Source organism: Chiloscyllium punctatum, chromosome 6 (genome assembly GCF_047496795.1).
Source record: "Chiloscyllium punctatum isolate Juve2018m chromosome 6, sChiPun1.3, whole genome shotgun sequence".
In the NCBI taxonomy this organism is placed as follows: Eukaryota; Metazoa; Chordata; class Chondrichthyes; order Orectolobiformes; family Hemiscylliidae; genus Chiloscyllium; species Chiloscyllium punctatum.
In genome coordinates this window covers 112,566,834-112,587,822 of record NC_092744.1, presented here as the reverse complement: position 1 = coordinate 112,587,822, position 20,989 = coordinate 112,566,834, and positions in this window count along the sequence as shown.

The window sequence follows — 20,989 nt, the reverse complement described above, 5'->3', positions numbered from 1 at the left end:
GTAACTGAAATTATACATGGAAAACCTGATTGTCTGTTAAGCCTTTCATCTGTTAAAATACCATGATAGTTTCACTTCTTTTATGTGTAAATCACAAAACCTTTATTTTAAAAAAATGTTGCATTCTCAGGTGAGCTGTGAACAATGGTGATAGCAAGGTAAAATGTTGAAGATGTTGGCCCCCTGTGTTCTCTGATGTTTAGATTGATTCTAAGCTAAAAAGTGAGATAACGGAGTTTTACATGAATTCATGCAGATTTTGAGCTCAAGGTTCTACATGAATGCATGCAGTTAGGACCTTCAGTCCTCGATGTTGTGTTGTTTGTCCTATTCTAACCTACATGCTTCCGTTCACTTTGTTCCATGTGCCTGTCCAAGAGTCTCTTAAGTTTCCCTCACGTATTTGACTCTACTACACTGATGGTAGTGCACCACTCTCTGTGTAAAGAATCTACCTCTGATATCTCCCCTAAAACTTCCTCCAATTACCTTAAAAAATGCCACCTAGTGATAGACATTTCTGCCATGGGAAAATGTCTCTGGCTATTCACTCTCTATCTGCCTCTCATCATCTTGTACACCTCTATCAAGTCCCCTCTCATCTATTTTTCCTACAATGAGAAAAACCCTTACTCCCTCGTGGTTTTTTCGTAAGACTTCTAGTCCAGGCAGCATCCTGGTCAATCTCCTCTTTACACTCTCAAAAGCTTCATTATCCTTCCTATAATGAGGAGACCAGAACTGAACACAATATTCCCTGTGCGGTCTGAGCAGGGCTCTATCGAGCTGCAGCATAACCTCGCGGCTCTTAAACTCAATCCCCCTGCAACTGAAAGCCAACACACCATACGCCTTCTTAACAACCCGATCAACTTGGGTGGCAGCTTTGAGGGATCTGTGGACACGGATGACAGGATCCCTCTGTTTCTCCACACTGCCAAGAATTCTGCCTTTAACCATGTATTCTGCGTTCACATTCCAGCTTGCAAAGTGAATTACTTCAGTTTGAAGTCCATGTGCCACTTCTCATCCCAGCTCTGCATTCTGTCGATGTCCCATTGCAACCTACAATAGCCCTCCACATTCTGTACCACTCCAACCACCTTTGTGTCATTGGCAAACTTACTAGCCAACTCTTCAACACCCATATCCAAGTCATTTTGAAAATAACAGAGAGCAGAGGTCACTGAACTGATCCCAGCGGGACACCGCTGGTCCCTTTCAGTGATCTAGCTCCCCTCGATCTCTGTGTAAGTGCGTTCCTGAGATTCACTACCTTCTGTTTGAAGAAAACCTTCTCTGCTTCTGCACCATGACCTATTGATATGAACGAAAGAGGTAACGCAGGGGCTCAGGTAAGAGAGACTGACACTGAATTCAAGGCAGTATTTGACTGAGGATGCCATCAAGGAACCTGAACAAAATCACACTTACTGAGAATTAATTATGACCTCTACACCGCTTGGAGTCATTCATTGCACAAGGGAACGTGATTATCATTGGTGGGCATCAATCATCTCAGCCGTGGGGCACATCTGCAGGAGATCCTCAGCATAGCTTCCTCAGCTCAGGCATCTCCAGTTTGTCATCACATAATCCCTACAGTGTGGAAGGAGGCTATTCATCCCACTGAGTCCGAACTGAGCAGATTAGATTCCCCACAATGTGGAAACAGGCACTTCGGCCCAACCAGTCCACACCGACCCTCCGAAGAGTAACTCGCCCAAACACATTTCCATCTGACTAATACACCTAACATGATGGACAATTTTGTCTGGCCAATTCACCCTGCGTGCACATCTTCGGACTGTGAGAGGAAACCGGAGCACTCGAAGGAAACTCATGCAGACAAGTGGGGAATGTGCAAACTCCACACAGACAGTTGACCAAGGTTCGTAATAAAACCTGGGACCCTGGTGCTGCGAGGCAGCAGTGTAAGCTACTGAGCCACCGTGCCAGCAGAAGAGGGGCATTCACTGAAGTCTACTAAGTTTTCAGGACAGGTTGTCCCTATTCAGCTCTTGAAACAATCTGTGACCATGTACAGCAAGACTGGGATAACATTCAAGACCGTGTTGTTAAAGTCTGGTTGACATTTATGTAACAGCACAGTACATTTCCAGAGTAAAAGGCCAATTTCATTCAGCAGCCCAATCTGGTTTCACGAGAATGTGGGGCAGCCATTCATCCCATCAAAACTACTGGGCAAAAGAAGGATAGCCCTTTCAATGCCTCCTGCCTGTTGCACAGCAAGGTGTGAGTCTGCTCTCTCCCACATGTCACGTACATGGGATCAGAAAGAACCATTTCACACCCGGAGTCACTTACAAAGGAACAGGAAGAGGTTATTCAGCTTGTCAAGCCACTAACACAGGAACAGGAAAGTGTCAGAGATGCTCCAACATCACAAACAAATGGAGCAGGGACTGCACAGACAGACTGCTCCAAATTAATCCAAATGGCTTAATTACTCATGGTTCATATGTGTTACTTTAACATGGGTTTTCTGGCAGTCGGAATGGAGCCAACATTTTTTAGCCATTCTCCAAGTTATCTTCCATCTCCAAGAAGGCAGACCCATGGTCTCCGTGGAGGTGGGAAACCGGTGGGGAATAACTAACTGTTTCTTAATGATGGCATTTTGGCTGTTGACAGGATTGTGTACAAAGTGACATTCAATGCAGTGTCACACAGTAACTGTGCATTAAAGTGTTCAGAGTTCATTCAGAGCCTGCACCTCTCTGTCAATCGACATGATGGTTCTGCAGAGGCATGTAAACTGTCGTGAATCAAATATCCAATGAAAAGTATGACATTGACACCCCATTCAGCTGTTTGGGTCATAATGAGTTTCTGTCCATACCCATCAAGCTTCAACTTCGTATTCTCTCACAGCGCTACAGATTAAGCACATCGTTACTGCACTCTCTCCTCATGGTAACATCATGCTAGTGTTTAGTCTGGTCAAACTTCATTGCACTGTCTCGGTGACAAGGAGATCATTGATTATAAAGCAGACCAAATATTTACACAAAGCACCAAATACTACCTCAACAAAACACGATCACTGGGAAAGATATTCTAACTTTTGTACTTCAATCATTTTGCCTGAAGAGCCACATATCATTTACTTCCTGCCCCTGTATGAATTCTGTCAGTGACTCATGACCAAGGACATTCAGGTCTTTTTCAACAAAAGCACTCGCCAACCTCTGTACCATTTAATAAATATAAATGTACATGATGGTATTTGTTGTTCACACCTGAATCATTGTTATACCTTGTGAACAGCTATTGCCCAAACACTGATCCTGCTGCCACCCATCAACCCTTCAGTCCAGAGAAAAACAGTATTCTTCTTGTATCTCCGTTAATCAAATTTTAATCCATGTGGTATATATTCCACCCCTACCTACCCATGGACTCTAATATTCCCCACTCACCTGTATGCAAACATGTCAAGCGTCTTCTAAAAATACAAATACTCCAATCCCATTGCTTCTCAACTTTCGATGTCACAACGGACAACCTCCACAAACAGGTTTATCAAAGATCATTTCCCTTTCCTGATTCTCGGCCGAATGTACCAAATCATATCATTATTCCCCAAGTATCTAGTCGTCATGTTCCTTCTAAAAGGTTCCAATTTTTTTTCTCACAGCTGACATCAAATTATTTAATTTTCTGTTTTCCCTCTCCATCCTGTTTTAAATATTTAGGTTGACAATAGCTGCTGTCCAGTCTGCAGGTTCCTTTCCAGAATCTAATTAGCTTTGAAGAATAATCAGTAATTATTACACTAGCTCTGTTCTCATCTCAATCACTCTGAGATGTAACTCATCAGATGCAGCAACTTATGAAACTTCAATTCAATTAGATTTTCAATAACATACACTTCATTAATTCTGATTTCCTTCAGTTTCCAATTTTTACCAGTCCCTCTTTTCCCTAATATTTGTGGAAAGTAGTTTCTGTACCTTCCCCTGTGGAGATGGAACCAATGCATTCCTCTCAGCAGGCAGACGGTTTCAGTCAACTCGTGAATACATTGGAGGACTGCACTTCAGAGATGATGGATATATTACCCACTGCTGCCTGAAAAGATCCAAAATCAATCCAGTTTAATTCATCGTGAGTGTCAGCGCAGTCTTGCTACTGGCGTGAGAACACATTATACTGAAAGAGAGCATACAGCTCAATGATCACCTCAATTTGAGACAAGCTGGTTTTACACTTTACACCTGAATGGATGCAGCTTAGACAAATCTTCCTGGAAATCGCAGAGAGGAAAATATAGTGCCTCGCTCCTCCCTGTTTATGCAGCTTCCCTTCTTTGTAGTCTCAGCTTCATTTGTTTATCACGGACCCAGACACACTGCAAATGCAGTATCCAGTGTGGGGTTCCCCGACCATCAGGGCTCCCTGAATGAACCCCGTAGCTGACATCACTATTCTGAGAACACCACCCACAGAGACTCCACTGACTTTCCAGATGGCAGCAGCAAGTGAATTCCCCAAATTCCCTTACAATGCATCCATTCACTACTGAAAATGCCTCGGTCTCCTCAGTTTCTCTCGGAGACAGTGAGGACTGCAGATACTGGAGATCAGAGCTGAAAAATGTGTTGCTGGAAAAGCACAGCAGGTCAGGCAGCATCCAAAGATCTGAGGAATCGACATTTCGGGCATAAGCCCTTCTTCAGGAATGAGGAAAGTGTGCCAAGCAGGCTAAGATAAAAAGTAAGGAGGAGGGACTTGGGGGAGGGGTGTTGGAAATGCGAGAGTTGGAAAGAGGTTAAAGTGAGGGTGATAGGCCGGAGTGGGAGTCGGGGCGGAGAGGTCAGGAAAAAAATTGCATGTCAGGAAGGTGGTGCTGAGTTCAAGGATTGGGATTGAGACAAGGTGGGGGGAGGGGAAATGAGGAAGCTGGAGAAATCTGAATTCATCCCTTGTGGTTAGAGGGTTCCCAGACGGAAGATGAGGCATTCTTCCAGCTGGAGGAAGAACTCCTCATCTTCCACCTACGAACCCTCCAACCACAAGGGATGAATTCAGATGTCTCCAGCTTCCTCATTTCCCCTCCCCCACCTTGTCTCAATGCCAATCCTCGTACTCAGCATCACCTTCCTGACCTGCAATTTTTTTCCTGACCTCTCCGCCCCCACTCCCTCTCCGGCCTATCACCCTCACTTTAACCTCTTTTCACCTATCGCATTTCCAACACCCCTTCCCCAAGTCCCTCCTCCCTACCTTTTATCTTAACCTGTTTGGCACACTTTCCTCATTCCTGAAGAAGGGCATGCCCGAAACGTCGATTCTCCTGATCTTTGGATGCTGCCTGACCTGCTGTGCTTTTCCAGCAATACATTTTTTAGCTGCTCAGTTTCTCTTCCTGGCTGAGAAAGCTCTTACATCTCCACACAGACGCACAGTAACAGTTCCTGTCTCCAATTAAACAGTTGACAATGGCACATTACGTTTCTCTATATCTCAGCGACTATAAGTATTGCTGATGGAGTTGATCACCACACTCAGAGACAAGAGATAGAGGGAAAATAACTCACCGTAAGCAGGGAGATCCTATAATAAACATGATATTCAGGAATATGTGAAAAGGGGAAATGGTAGAATAACTTCCAATTCTGTTTTCCTTCCAGTCCATCATCAGCAATCCTTTTGCTTGCTTTTCCTTTCTCTCTCTCTCTCTCTCTCCATCTCTCTCTCTTTCTCTCTCTCTCTCTCTTGATGGACATCATCCCCTCAACACAAACCTCCCGCTCACCCTTCCTACCATCCCTGATATAATAATATTATTTCTCAGCTGCATTCAGTTTTGATAGGTTCACTGAACTCGAAACATTTTTTTTCCGACAAACTGCCATACCTGCTGAGATTCTCCAACATTCTTTCAGAAGGGGAGAATTTTATTTCAGATCACCAGCATCCACATTTCCTTGGTTATTTCACCTTTAATGTTGTTGCTTCGCAGGATGCCAGCATCACTGGCAAGGGCAGTATTTATTGTCCATCCTAGCTGCCCTTGACCACGCGGACATTTGTCAAGGCAATATGGAGGCAACTAAATTGTTGTGGATCTGAGGTGACACTTAGTTCAGACTGGGGAAATATGTTAGGCTTCTTTACCAAAGGTTATCAATAAAATAAGAAAATAAATCCTGATGGTTTATGCTTGCCATGAGTGAAATTAGGTTCTATTCCAATTTTTGATATTGGAATTTAACTTTCGTCATCGGCTGTGGTAGGATTTTCAGACAATGCTTTTTGAGTCATGACTTGCGCCTCTGAATTACACAGTAAGTGACATTATTACTCTGTTTACGAATCTCTGTTGTGAAGTAACTGTAGAGACAAGAACAAGCTTGTGGTCAAACTATTTGTAACTGGAAGAGAGGTCAGAAGAGAACTGGAGCCATAAAATCTGTCATTAACGAAGGGGTAGATGATGGCGAAGTCAGCAACACAACGCAGGCAGAGGTGGAGATTGGGGATATTATGAAGGTGGGTGGCGGCGGGTTTGATCACACAGAGAGAATATGGACACATAAAACAGTTCACTGTATAAAGGAAACTCAAGGTTCCATACAGTCTTATTCCTTCTCACATGTTTATGAGTAAGTACTTTGGAAATGCATGAGAAGGACGTGGCGTTTGTGACTCCAAGTTTATGTATTTGTTAAATATAATCAACCAGAATAGCAATAACATTCAGCATTATTTATAGAATCGACAGAGATAGACTTACCAGGAACACCAATAATAGCGAGGATGGGATAGTACCCAGTTTGACTAATCAGCAGTACGGCTCGTATTCGCAACTGTAACCATGCCCAATCCTGAGAAAGCCAGGAAAGATCCAATAATAAACTCCTGTCCATTGTTATAACATTCAAGTCTAATGTTCTCAGATTAGGATCCATTGTTGGAACATTCTAGTCTAAGATTCTCAAATTAAATCAATTGTTGGACCATTTTAATGTTCTCAGAGTCTGATTTCTCTCTCTTCCTCTGTAGCTGCTGATCTCAATCTTGTTGAGGTTGACTCTGCGCCGAATACTATGACATAAAGTTTGAAAGAAGGCTCTAATTATGGAAGAGGGATATCCTCCAGTGACCCAGGTGGGTCCAGAAAGACTGATATTAATCACAGTCACTGAACAAACAGATCAAGTTAACCCATTTCACGGCACCTCTGATATATCACAATAATTGGTGTGGGTGGGATTTTGATATCGATGATTATTGGGCTCATGGCACATCTCCAGTTGTAAACATCAAGGTGGGGGAGAGACATCATTCTTTCTCTTTACAAGCTCGATTATTCTGCTGTGTTTTGGTAGTATAGGAATTGCTGGGCTCCCGAGGCCGTCTGTGTCTGATCACCAGGCCCACTGCATCTTTTTTTTATTTATGTTTAACTTTGACTTTTGTCTGTCCAGCATTTAACGGCTTAGGTGGGTTTAGGCATTTTGGAGAGATGCCTACAGAGCCATAGACGGTGTAGATACAGTCCATTCCTTGTGTTCTTGCAGCCACGTCCTGGTCCTGTGGAGTGATGGTCAAACTCTCACAGAACCAGGACTCTTAATTTTACCTTTCACCAATTATTGCTGGGGTCTCAGCAGGGTTGGAAGGCAGGAAATCTCTCCCCGATTCTACACACTCTGTCTGTGATTTCTCTCGGAACTGTCTTTTGATGTTCTTTCCTCCTGGATTGGAGAACTGCATGTCAGACAATCTGTTTCCTGCATATGTTTTTTGACCTTTGTGTGCTTATTGGATGATACCATATTGGAGCAGTTACTGTATAGTAGTTAAATAAACTATTATTCTGCTAAGTTTTCGAACAGAATTAAGTTATTGCAAGTTCGTCTTCCTTTTGTTGTCTTTTATCGACAGTCTTCGAATAAATTGTGTTTTGCTTAATGTCGAATATTTTGACCATGTAAATTCTATCTCAAACACAGCACCTTACATTTACCAGCGGAATGGGCCGAGCTGGAGGAGTGATAATCATGTCAAGAATTATAGCGGTTACCCAATCCACCTCTCAGAACCAGCCAAGACACGTATAAGCCCAGATGAGGTACCTCCTCAACATGAAGCGCTGCGTAGACCAGGCTAGTGTACTGCTCAGCAATCCGTTCAGGATCGAACACTGTTTAGAGCTCACAAGTTCACTACTTATGTTTCCAACAGTGTATTGATCTATAAATTTGGACTAAATGATCTGTTCAACACAGGGCGCTGTGCAGAACACACAAAGGCAGTGTTCTATACACACGGACTGGATATCTGTGCAGCATGGGGAGCTGTGCAGTAAATAGCAGTGAATTTATCTTTTAATCTGGAGCAGTTACCTTCCCAGCACACGCAGCTGTGTGCACCAATTGATGCATTGCTGTGTAACACTGTACTAGATCACTGCCCAGCGTGGGGAACCTTGCAGCTCATGGTGGAAGCGACAGGATGTGCAGCACCTCTCCATTTACAGCTCCATACGTCCAATGTGGCATGACACAGGAGTGCTATGGGTGTGAAACTCACTGCCAGAGCGGGATGGTGGGGGAATCAGTTTAAATACCAACAAATGGGTGGAACTTTGTTAAAAGCGAGGGGAAGATTGAGAGAGAATTTCAGAGAATGATCTGATGGTAGGTTTTAAAATTGTGAAATGAGAACATTTTGATAGCATCTTGCAATATAAGCCACAGTTTCTAGGAATGATGGGTGAGCAGAATATTTGTGTAAGTTAAGATGATTGAGAATTTTGGATAAGCATTTGTCCTGCAGCGTTGTAACTGGGAGTAGGATCAGCAGAGTTTTCGACTCACTGGGCTGAATCGAACAATAATTTGTCTCAGTGCCATTTTCATTGAATGTGACAGAAGGAATGTCTGCACGAGGCAGTTAGTTTCCTGGTGTTATCTTATCGAACTCACCTCATTAACTACCCACCCCACCCCATGGTGTCCCTCTCATTCAACGCCAGCAAGATTTTCCCACCCATTATGGCTGGAGGTGCTCACCATCGCCCGGATGCCCCTGGATATTCAGTGACCCCTGGTACTGCTGCCATCATAAAAAGGCCAATGGGCACACGGTTGAGTTTTGTCAGTTTGGAGCTGCCCTGCACAGTTTACCCGAGCATGGCAGATAAAGGAAAATTACACCACAGCTTGACGACAGAGGCACGGAGGTCATGGTGAATGGTCTAGTACAGAGGGGGACCATTCTCTTCCCAGAACATGGTCTGAGCACACCACCCAACTCAGTGCAGTGGAAGTTAAGAACAGCAAGGGAACAGTCGCTGCATTTGGGGGTTTTCTATAGACCATCTAAAAGCAGTAGGGAGATTGAAGATCTCATAGGCGGGCAGATTCCAGAAAAATGCAAAAGTAGTAGGGTTAATGTTATGGGCGATTTCAACTTTTCCAATATCGACTGGAACCTCGTAAGTGCAGATGATGTGGATGAAGCCGTTTTTGTCAGGTGTATTCAAGATGGTTTCCTTGCTCAGTATGGAGACAGACCAACAAGGGGAGAGGCCATTTTGGATTTGGTGTTCGGCAAAGAGCCAGGACAGGTGTCAGAACTAATGGTGAGAGAGCACTTTGGTGAAAGTGATCACAACTGCCTCACATGGAGCATAGTCTGGGAGAGTGAAAGGAGCAGTTTCTGATGGGAAGATATTTAATTGTGGAAAAGGAAATTATGATGCTATCAGACAGGAGTTGGGAAGTACAGACTGGGAGCAATTGTTCCACAGAAAGGGCACAGTGGGCATGTGGAGACTGTTTTAGGAGCAGTTGTTGCGAGTGATACACAAATTTGTTCCTCTGAGACAGGTAAGAAGGGTAAGATTAAGGAACCTTGGATGACGAGAACAGAGGAACGTCTCGTCAAAAGGAAGCAGGCAGCTTACGGAAGATGGAGGAAGCAAGAATCTAACACAGCTTTCGAGGATTACAGGCTTACTAGAAAGGAGCTCATAAATGGACCGAGGCGAGCCATGATGGGGCACGAAAAAGGCTTGGCAAGAAGGATTAGGGAGAATCCAAAAGCATTTTTCTCATACGTGAGGAATAAGAGAATAATCAGGGAGAAGGGAGGGCCAATCAGGGATAGCATAGGGAACTTATGCGTGGAGTCTGAGCATGTAGGGGAAGCCCTAAATGAGTTTTTTGCTTCAATTTTCACCAGGGAAAGGGAACTTGTTGTAAATGAAAACTCAGAGGAGCTGGTCCTGATCAAGATTGATGAAATTGATGTGCTAGAAATTTTGGAAAACATTAAGATAGATACGTCCCCAGGGCCAGATTTATCCTAGAGAGCTCCGGGAAGCGAGAAAGGCGTTAGCTAAGCTGCTGGTGAGGATAATTGCTTCCTCGGTCTTCACAGGAGTCATACCGGAGTATTGGAAGGAGGCGAATGCTGTTCCTTATTTCAAGAAGGGTAATAGGGAAATCCCTGGCAATTAGAGACCAGTCAGTCTTGCGTCAGCTGTCAGCAAAGTTTGGAAAAAATTCTGAGGGATAGGATGTATGACTATTTGACAAAGAATTGTGTGATTAAAGCAGTCAGCATGGCTTAGTGGGGGGCAGGTCATTCCTCACAAATCTGATTGATTTCTTTGAGGAGGTGTCAAGACAGGTCGACGACAGTCGAGCAGTGGACGTGGTGCATGTGAACTTCAGCAAGGTATTTGATAGGGTTCCCCATGGAAGGCTCATTCATAAAGTCAGGAAGTATGGGATACAGGGAGATTTGGTTATCTGGATTCAGAATTGTCTGGCTAGCAGAAGGCAGACAGTGGTTGTAGATGGAAAATATTCTGCTTGGAGGAGTGTTGAGAGGGATCCCACAGCGCTATGTCCTTGGGCCTCTGCTCTTTGTAGTTTTTATAAATGACTTGGATAAGGAGGTTATGGGGTGGGTTAGTAAATTTGCTTATGACACAAAGATTGGAGGCGTCGTCGAAAGTATAGAGGGCTACTGTAGGCTGCAGCGTGACATAGATAGGATGCAGAGCTGGGCTGAGAAATGGCAGATGGAGTTCAACCTGGGTAAATGCGAAGTGATTCATTTTGGACGGTCAAATTCGAATCCTGAATATAGCATTAAATACAGGATTCTTGGCAGTGTGGAACAACAGAGGGATCTGGGTGCGCAAGTGCATAGATCCCTCAAAGTTGCCACGCAAATGGATAGGGTGTCAAGAAAGCATATAATGTTTTGGCTTTCATTAACAGGGGGATTGAGCTTAAGAGCCGCAAAGTTTTTCTGCAGCTCCACAAGTCCCTGGTGAGACCACACTTGGAATATTGTGTCCAGTTGTGGACCCACTACTGTAGGAACGATGCAGGGGCTATAGAGAGGGTGCAAAGAAAGTTTTCCAGGATGCTTCCTGGCCTGGAGGGCTTGCTTTATGAAGAAAGGTTGAACAAGCTTGGACCTTTCTCTTTGGAGACAAGGAGGAGAGAGGAGATCTGGTCGAGGTGTACAAAATAATGAGAGGAATAGATAGAGTCAATACCCAGAGACTTTTCCCCAGGGTAGGATTGACTAGTATGATAAGTCATAGTCTGAAGACATTGCCAGCTCTGTTGGTGGAAGCGGAGTCATTGGGAACATTTAAGCGACTGATGAACATGCACGTGGATAGCAGTGAGTTGAGGGGTGCGTAGGTTAAAGTACTACATTTTACATTAGGATTAAATCTCAGGACAACATCGTGGTCCAACTGGCCCGTTCTGTGCTGTACTGTTCTATGTTCTATGTTCTATTTAGTATATTTAAAACAGACACAGATAAGTTCTTGATTGACAAGGGGATCAAAGATAACTGACAGGAAGCAGGGAAATGGGGTTGAAAATCTATCATTCGTGATCAAATGGCGGAGCAGACTTGATGGTCCGAATGGCTTCATTTCTGCTCGTATAGAGTTGTGGCCTTATAACATTTCGGTCCTGGATGGCACGGTGTCTCAGTGGTTTGCACTGGTGCCTCACAACATCAGGTAACTGGGTTCGATTTCCTCTGGGTGTTCTAGTTTCCTGCCACAGTTCAAAGTTGTGCAGGTTAGGTGAACTGGTCATGCTGCATTGCCGATTGTATTCAGGGATGTTGATGTAAGGTGCAATAATCAAGGGTGTACGTATAGTATTAGGGTAGAGAATGGGATTGGTTTGCATACTCTTTGGAGGGTCAGTATAAACCTGTTGGGCTGAAGGGCCTGTTTTCACACAATAGGGATTCTAAGAAAATGCAGACTGCTGCAATGATCCAATGAAGCACAACCCAAGCTCGAGTAACAGCTCACTTTACACTTTGATGCGTTACAGTCTGTAGGAGTTAATATTCAATTCCATAAATTCAAAGCCTGAACCCATTGTGGTTGTTCTCCACTTTCTGTACACTCTCCCTCCTGGGGTCCCTAAGCTCGTGTCTTGTTTATGTTCCATTCTACAGAGAAAATCAATTTCTAATACTTACACATTAATTTACACCCATTATATACCTGTGTCTCTTTCACCACAATTTCAAGCCCATTTGTCTTTCACACTGGGCCTCCAAACACTCTTTCCCACCTCCGCCAAGATACTAAAGCGCTCACTTTCCAATCCTTTACACGTTTGAAGAAGATTTAAACTGGACTTGAAACATTAACATTGTTTCTCTGTCTCTGCAGATGTTGCCAGTCCCCTAAGTTCCTTCAAAAATGAAAAGTTACAAAACACATTTTCAACAGAGCAAAGATCATTGGATACAGGAAATCTGAAACAAAAACAAAAATTGTTGGACTTACTGGGTGCTTTGAGGAACAGTCATAGAACGCGAAATATTAACTCTGCTTTCACTCCACAGATGCTGTCAGACTGGTCAGTATCTTCAGAAATTTATGTTTTTGAACAAGTTTCAAGCATGTGTGTCAAAGCTGCTCACACGCCCTGTCCAACATGGAGAGCCATACACCGGGAAGTGAATTCACTTGCTCTGAAACTACATAAGGCTGTCATCACCGACACTACAGAGCTCTTAATCATGGTCATGGAGAGAAACGGCGGGAAACACATTCGCTTTAAACAGAAGATGGCATTACTGGAGCGGAAAATATTCAGGTGAAAACGTTAAATGCTTTTGAGGATTGCGACAACTGGAGGCATGGCATCATGAAGATACCCAAACAGGATGAGAATTTTTAAAAAAGGAAGTGTTCCCACATGAGAAACTGGGATAGGGCACTGTGTAGAGGGGAGGAGGACGACCGTGTCCCCGTGCGAATGAGGACAGGCAGCAGAATTGTATTGCAGATATTGCATCTCAAACTGGGCATTCATGTGATGCTGTAAATCATAGCAGCCGTTGTAGCACCAGCAGAATCATATTCAACCACAATATAATCTCTCAGTCTACCATTACCATGAAGCTGATCTCCGCTTCAGTGATGAGTGTGGGTGAACATGCTACGGTCAGAACCGTGTGTACCTAAACCTGATGATAACCCAATCAAGCTACTGCACTTACTGCTTACATTAACAAACAGCAGAGGTAACATCTGATAGAGAGGGCGCCATGATCCCAAGACTGTGACCAGTTCTTTTAAAACCAGCTATGAATTACTGCTGGCCTGTCTACTCTTCCTCTTTTCTGTTAGAAAAATCCTTAATTCTTTTGTTAGAGACAGTTCAAGAACTTCCCTCCTATTACCATTTTGTTTACGTCTTTAAAATACTTACTGTGCCTTCCCCTGTGAGGAAAGATGTAAAACATGGGTGTAAATTATCTGTCTGCCGTGCAGCCAATTCTTCAGTCACACCCTCCAATTATCCTCAGTATACTTTCCTAATTAATTTCACCTAAGATCGCACACTCATCTTGAACTTTTTTTATATGCTTGGAAAAGATCGTGCTGCTTGTTTTTGTATTTTATGCCAATTTACTACATCATGTCTTTTCTCCCCTTTTCCTCGCTTTCTAGATTGATACAGCCATATAGTGCACAAACAGACCCTTTGGTCCAACTTGTCCATGCTGACAGGGTTTTCCAAACGAAACTAGTCCCATCTGATTGCATTTTGTCCATATGCCTCTAAACCTTTCCCATTCATATGTTTGTCCTGATGAGTTTTCAATGTTGTAGCTGTACTTGCACCTCCCACTCTTTCTCTGCCAGCTCATTCCATATACACACATCACCCTCTGTGTGAAAACATTGACCCTTCGTCCATTCCAAATCTCCCCTTTTTTACCTTAAACCTCTGCCTTCTATGGTTGAACTCCCCCGTCCCCGGGAAAAGACCTTAGCTGGTCACTCTATTCATACCTCTCATGATTTTATAAACTTCTACCATGTCACCCCTCAACCTCCGACACGCTGTCTGACACTAAGTTTACGAACAAACATTTACAGATAAAGCACTGCAAATTTGAAACAGTATTCAAATGACAGGTCAATAACCTTCAGCCCAAGCTTCATACTGTGATTTATTTTTCTCCATGTTATAATACTAAGGCAGCAGGAAACTGTGACGAGTACCAGTAAGAGGTCAAACACCTGAATTGCTTTGTCCAAATGGGGTGATGATCTCTACAGTGAAAGCACATCACTGGCATGAACCATATAAGAAGGGCAATTTTTGTACCACACTGTCAGCGTGCAGTTGCCTTTAGCAGAGTGAGATGAAGGCTGAGTATACTTTTGAAATTTGGATCACAGTGTGAATTCAGTGCAAAGGGGGAGAGGGGTCTTCAATAAGGTTTACTCAAAGATGGAAACTTTCCTGAGTGAGATGTGAGTGGGAGGTGTAAAACAGCATGAATGGAGAGGCCAAGCCACACTGAGACCAGAGGCAAAGTGGCAGCACAAAACGCAGCTTGATGCTACTGCAGAGTAGGTAGACTTGATCAAAGAGTTTCAGGTGAAGTGGGGAGGGACCATAAGGTAAGATAATGTACTCTGTAATTTGAGAGGGAGAACCTGGAATCAGGAAGGGGACACGAGCAGGGAAGAAGATGGAACAGCAATGGCAGCAGTTTCTGGGGGGAATTCAGGAAGCACAGCTGAAATTCATACCCAGCATCTGCTTCTGGTCCCTGAAATAAACATCCTAAATCTGACCCTCCACTCATGCTCATCCATAGTATCCTTGAGAGCCTTTGTCAACCATGGGTGCTTCATCTTCTTATTGAGTTCTTCTTTTGAACAGAAACAATAATTTCTGGGCTGTTTGGGATATCTACTTGAATGTCTGCTCACGTATACTCACTGACCTTCCTCTGGGTCTATTTTCACATTCCGCTTCAGACCAGATGTGAGGCAGAAATCCTCAATTTAGATGTCTGGTTATTTTCAATCATTCAGGAGGCACTTCTGCCTGTGGCTGAACACATGATCAGCGGAGGCTGACTCAATTCTCCAAGTTTCTGCATCTCTGTTGTTTCTGTTTAACGACGCCACATTCCTGTGAGCTGGGTCTAACGTGACCTCCTTTTCCATCAAACCAGAAATCCCCGAACTCTGGTGGACAGGGCCTTCAGCTATGACTGTCCCATCTTCCACGGTGTTGCCCTCAATCCGTCCCCTCCATCCCAGAACAATGATAGATTCCTCCTTGTCCACACTTCCTCCTGCGCGAGAATCCACATTCACATATTCATCTTACGCCGTTTCCACCATCTCCAACAGGACAGCACCATCAAACACAACTCCCCCTCCCGCCCACTTTCAGTATTTCACAGCGACCGTTCCCTCTGTGTGACCGTCCATCACCCCGAACGTTTCCCCACTCCCCCATCGCACCATCCCATGCAATTGGAGAAGCTGCAACACTTGTCCATTCATCTCTTCCCTCCTCACTATCCAAGGCCCCAAACATAGCTTCCAGGTGAAGCAGCATTTCACTTGTAACCTTTCAATCTGATCTCCCGTCATTGCTGCTCATAATGCAGTCCTTTTTATTGGCGAGACCAAATAGAGATTGCTTTGAGGAACACACCCACTCTGTCTGTAGAAATAACTCTGACCTTCTCATTGCTTCCCATTTCAATAACTTAAATTGCTCTCATGATAACATTTCGGCCCTGGGTTGCTGCAATGTCCCAAGACAGCACAACCCAAGCTCGAGTAACAACGCACTTTAAAGTTGCGTACGTTACAGCCTGTAGGAGTTAATGTACAATTTCATAACTTCACAGTCTGACCCCATTATAACTGTTCTCTAGTTTCCGTACAATCTCCCTCCTGGCCTCCCTATGACCTTGTGTGGTTGTATCTTCTTTATCTTTCACTCAATAGAGAGAACCCCTTTTCCCCATTCACATCTTAATTTAAAGCTATTTCACATGATCTACTCGTTCACCACTACTAAAAGCATGTTTATCTTTTGCCACACCCTCTTTTACCCGTCAAACCACTCCCCACATCTATCAAGGGATTATAAAGCTTATTTTCCAATCCTTTTTCAGTTCTGAAGAAGTGTCATACTGGACTTGAAACGCTAACTCTATTTCTCTGTCTCTGCAGATTATACCAGACCTGTTGAGTTTCTCTAGAAATGAATAGGCTCAGAACAAATTTTCAATTAAACAAATAACTATGGAGACTGGAAATGAAAATGCAAAAATTGCTGGAGAAAATGGGAGCTTTGTAGAAGGTTCACTGGTCCTGAAAGATTAACTCTGCTTTCACTCCACAAGATGCTGCCAGACCTGCTGAATTTCATCAGCAATTTCTTTTTTTGAACAAGTTCCATAGACGTGTGTTAAAGCTGCTCAAACGCTCTGTCTCACACGGAATCCACTGGGATGTTACCGATAATGCAAGGTGCACAGATTACTTGATCTGAAACTGCATAAGGCTGGCATCACTGACACTGCAGAGCTCTTAATCATGCTCAGCTAGAAAAACAGAGAGGAACACATTCACATCAAACACAGAAGATAGCATTGGGGGAATGGAAAAGATTCAGATGCATAGGTTAAGGGTTTGAGTAAAGTAACAAATTGGAGGTGTAACACCAGGGAGAGACCTTCAGCAGAATGAGAATAGGAAAATGGAAGTGTTACCACATCAGAAACCAGGTTAAGACATTGAGTACAGAGCTGATGGGTGAATGGGTCTTGGTGTGAACTGAGGGATAGTTAGTAGAATTGAATTGAACATATTGGAGCTCAAAGTGGGCATTCATGTAGTGTGGTAGAATCAAAGCAGCAGCAGAATTGTATTCAACTACAATCCGTTTCTTTCAAGTCCTGCCTGGAGATACCTTCAGGTATTATCGATGTAAAGGAGGTGACCCCTCCAGTCAGACATTGTATTTTAGGCATGCGGTCTTGTTTGAAGTCTGCATATGTCTTCACCTGGAATCAGACTAGGTTTATTTACAAAGTAGGAGTTAAGAAAATATCATTTTGACTGACTGTCTATAAATCATACTTTTTTTGAGAAAATATAATGCATCTGGAAATACGAACCGGCAAATGAAAATTCATCTTACAGATTAGATGTGTGTGTGTGTGTGTGTGTGTGTGTGTGTTTTCACGCACGTGCGAGTGTGTGATTGAAATCAAGGTGGAGTGTCTGTGGGAGGGAGAGAGTGTGTGTTTGTCAGAGAGTGAGGGGGAGTGTGTGTGTCTTTGGGAGGGAGAGAGAGTGTATGCGTGCGTGCGAGAGAGGGGAGAGTGTGTTTGTGTGCGGGAAGTAGAGGGTGAATTTGCATGGGTGTATTTAAAGGGGAGAGGGAAAGGATGTGTGTCTCCTCGTTAAAACACAGGCAGGTTTGGCAGATCTCTTTCCACACAAACACACTGTGGTTCCAGTTCTCCCCCTCTCTGCAGCCTCTGCTCCATTTGTTGTTCATGTTGCAGACCCAGATGTTGTAACTACAGTCCCCATTCTCCATCCAGAGTTGGGTCACCAAATCCTCAGGTCTCCCTGAATGTCTAAGGCAGCTCTCAGCACAACCTCCAGTAAACCATCTCCATCACCTCCACTAACCTTTCCATGACAGGAGGCAGTCAGATACTCCTCAGCTCCTGTTCCTTGACAATAATACTCGAGGGGTTTCCTCATGGTATGGACTGCACAATCAACTTAGAGGGACAAACACAGGCCATCAGAGGTCAGGCACAGGCCAAGTTTCAAAGACGTGTCTCAAAGCTGCTGGAACCCCCTTTCCAACTTGGAGCAACAGCCCGCCACATACCATTACATTTTTTCTGAGATTCACAATGCCAGCACTCGATACACTCGGGAGTGAAAAAAACAACACCAGGGAAAGGTACAGAAAAACAAACAATTACTTAACTGATAACATGTTGTGAAAATATGGAAAAGGAGACAGGGGAGTTGGAGTAACTGGAGAAGTGAGACAACGGTTGGTCCAATCACAAGAATAGGAGCATTCAAAAAAATTATTGCCAGCTCAGTTGAAATGGTTAGTTACATCAAATTGTGAATCTGCCTCACAGAACCATCCAAGACACCATAAACTGGGACAAGGCACCAGCCAGAATGGAGAGCTGTGCAGACCATGCTACTGGACTGCTCTATAAACTGGACTACCTGCCCAGCAAGGGGAACAGTGCAAACCTTTGCCAGTATATGGCTACTATACTTGGACTACAGAAATGTCTTGTACGGGAAGATGCGTAACCCATGCAGTAAGTGACAGTAAATGGACTCCCACAAATGTATGGCTCAGTATCTCCACTGCCGAAATATAAGATAAGAGATTGTGTCTGTGTGTGTGTATGTGTGTGTGTCTGTGTGTGTTGGTGGTAGTAGATATGAAAAGTATTATTTGAGAGAGAATAGACATAGAGGAAATCAGTTCAAATGAGAACAACTGACAGGGCTTTGTGTCATTAACAGAGGGAGACTGAGGACCGTGTTATAGACAGAGGTGACGATGTGCTTGTGAATATTAAAGTAAAGGCTTTCCCAGACCCAACAACAATATAAAGCAATCCGTACAGGAATGATGGGATTTTGGTCTGCGTTTAGATACAAGCCATGGAATACCGACTCAGATTTAGTTAAGCAACAGCAGATTATTAGCTTTAATAAGATTGTGTTTCATAGCTGAAGGTTCAAACAGCAGATGGGATGAACCAGTGAAGTATATCGTGCAGATGACAATAGTTAAAATTAGGAATGGTCAGGATATGGTAATCAGCTTGTGGCCAAAGGGATCACCGTAGTTGTGACTCGTCTGTTTCAGCCTCAGTTATTGGCCAGGGATGAGATGGAGTCAGAGGAAGGAAATGGAATTTGCATCCAGAACAGAAGACAGTGACCTCCAGGCTCTCAATATTTAAATAGCAAGGGCAGTGATGCAATGCATCCTGGTTCATACCTGAAAGTGAGTAGGTCAACCAACAAGGCCCAGTGCCACAACTAAAGGAGATAAAGAATGAACAATATTGCTTTGTTGTGGTTTGGAGCGTGAATACTTACAGAGTAGAGTAAATGAAAAGAACAGTAATACAGTCGCACATGGTTAATGCAAATAATATATCAACAGTGAAACTTACCAGGGACACCAACAATAGCCAGGACAGGATAATAAAAACATTGAATAAGGTAAAGTACAAATCTGATCCGCGATGATAACGGCCACCAATAATATGTAGAAAAAAACCAAACATAATAGGATAAACCCTTGTCCATTGTTGTAACTTTCCAGTCTATTGTTCTCAGATTCTCATCCATTGTTGTAACATTCCAGTATAACATTCTCAGATTCTGATCCACTGTGAGAACTGTCCAGTCTAATGTTCTCAGTTTCTGATCTCTCCCTGTCTCTGGAGCAACTGATCCCTGTTAGTGCTATCGGTGGTGCTCCCGCCCATACTATGGGATAACATATTGAATCGAGCCCTTTTATCATTAAAAGATGGAAACTGTCCACTGGGATAATTAGAATCCATGGAGACTAACATTATTCACAGTTAGCAAACAAACACGTTCAGTTAACCAGTTCCTTACATCATTTTACATAACACAATGAAAGGGAACATTTACTCGGTTTGGATTGAATGGATGAGAGTTGCTGAGGGATTGATCATAAATCTTGCAATCTTTTTAATCTGTCTCTCCTATATATGGGAGTATTGTCAGAACACTGCACTGTTGTATATGATTCACCCTGTTTATAAAAGGAGACAGGAATAAAATAACAGACGAGCTGCATAAAATGTTTGGTGGAGACGTTTCTAGATACCTTTGCGTAATGCTGCTCCAAGTTTGAAATTCCCTGTTCTCAAGTCCTTTCTTATCCTTGTGACATCATTCAGAGCATTCAAACTGCTGCTCAGGAACAGGGAGAAACAGGAGGTAGTCACTCAACTGCTCGATTCTGGGCAGAGGAACAGGAGGCAGTCTTTCAACTGTTCCAGACTGGAACACAGGCACAGGAGGAGTCACTCAACTGCTCGGGACTGGGACACAGGAACAGGAGGGAGTCATTCAACTGCTCGGGACTGGGACACAGGAACAGGAGGCAGTCACTCAACTGCTCGTGACTGGGACACAGGAACAGGAAGCAGTCACTCAACTGCTCGAGACTGCGATACAGGGAAATCTGGAAGCTAGTGAGGCCCAGATTTCTGTTCGCCAGGAACAGGAGGAGGTGACTCACTGTCCACCACTGTGAGACACTGGAAGAGAAGAGGAATTGGCTTGGTACTAACAGAAATATCTGAATAATTTGCATGAACGAGCCATTCAATCCTGCTCCAACATTCTTCAAAACCATGGCTGATCTGATTGTAATTCACCCATTCTAGTTTACAGAGATTTCCCTCTCTGCAGTCTCTGATCCATTTGTTGGTCATGTTGCAGATCCAGATACTGTAACTACAGTCACCATGCTTCATCCAGAGTTGGGTCACCAAAGCCACTGGTCTTCCTGAATTTCCACAGCAGCTTAAAACACAGCCTCCAGAAAACAATCCCCGAACGTACAAA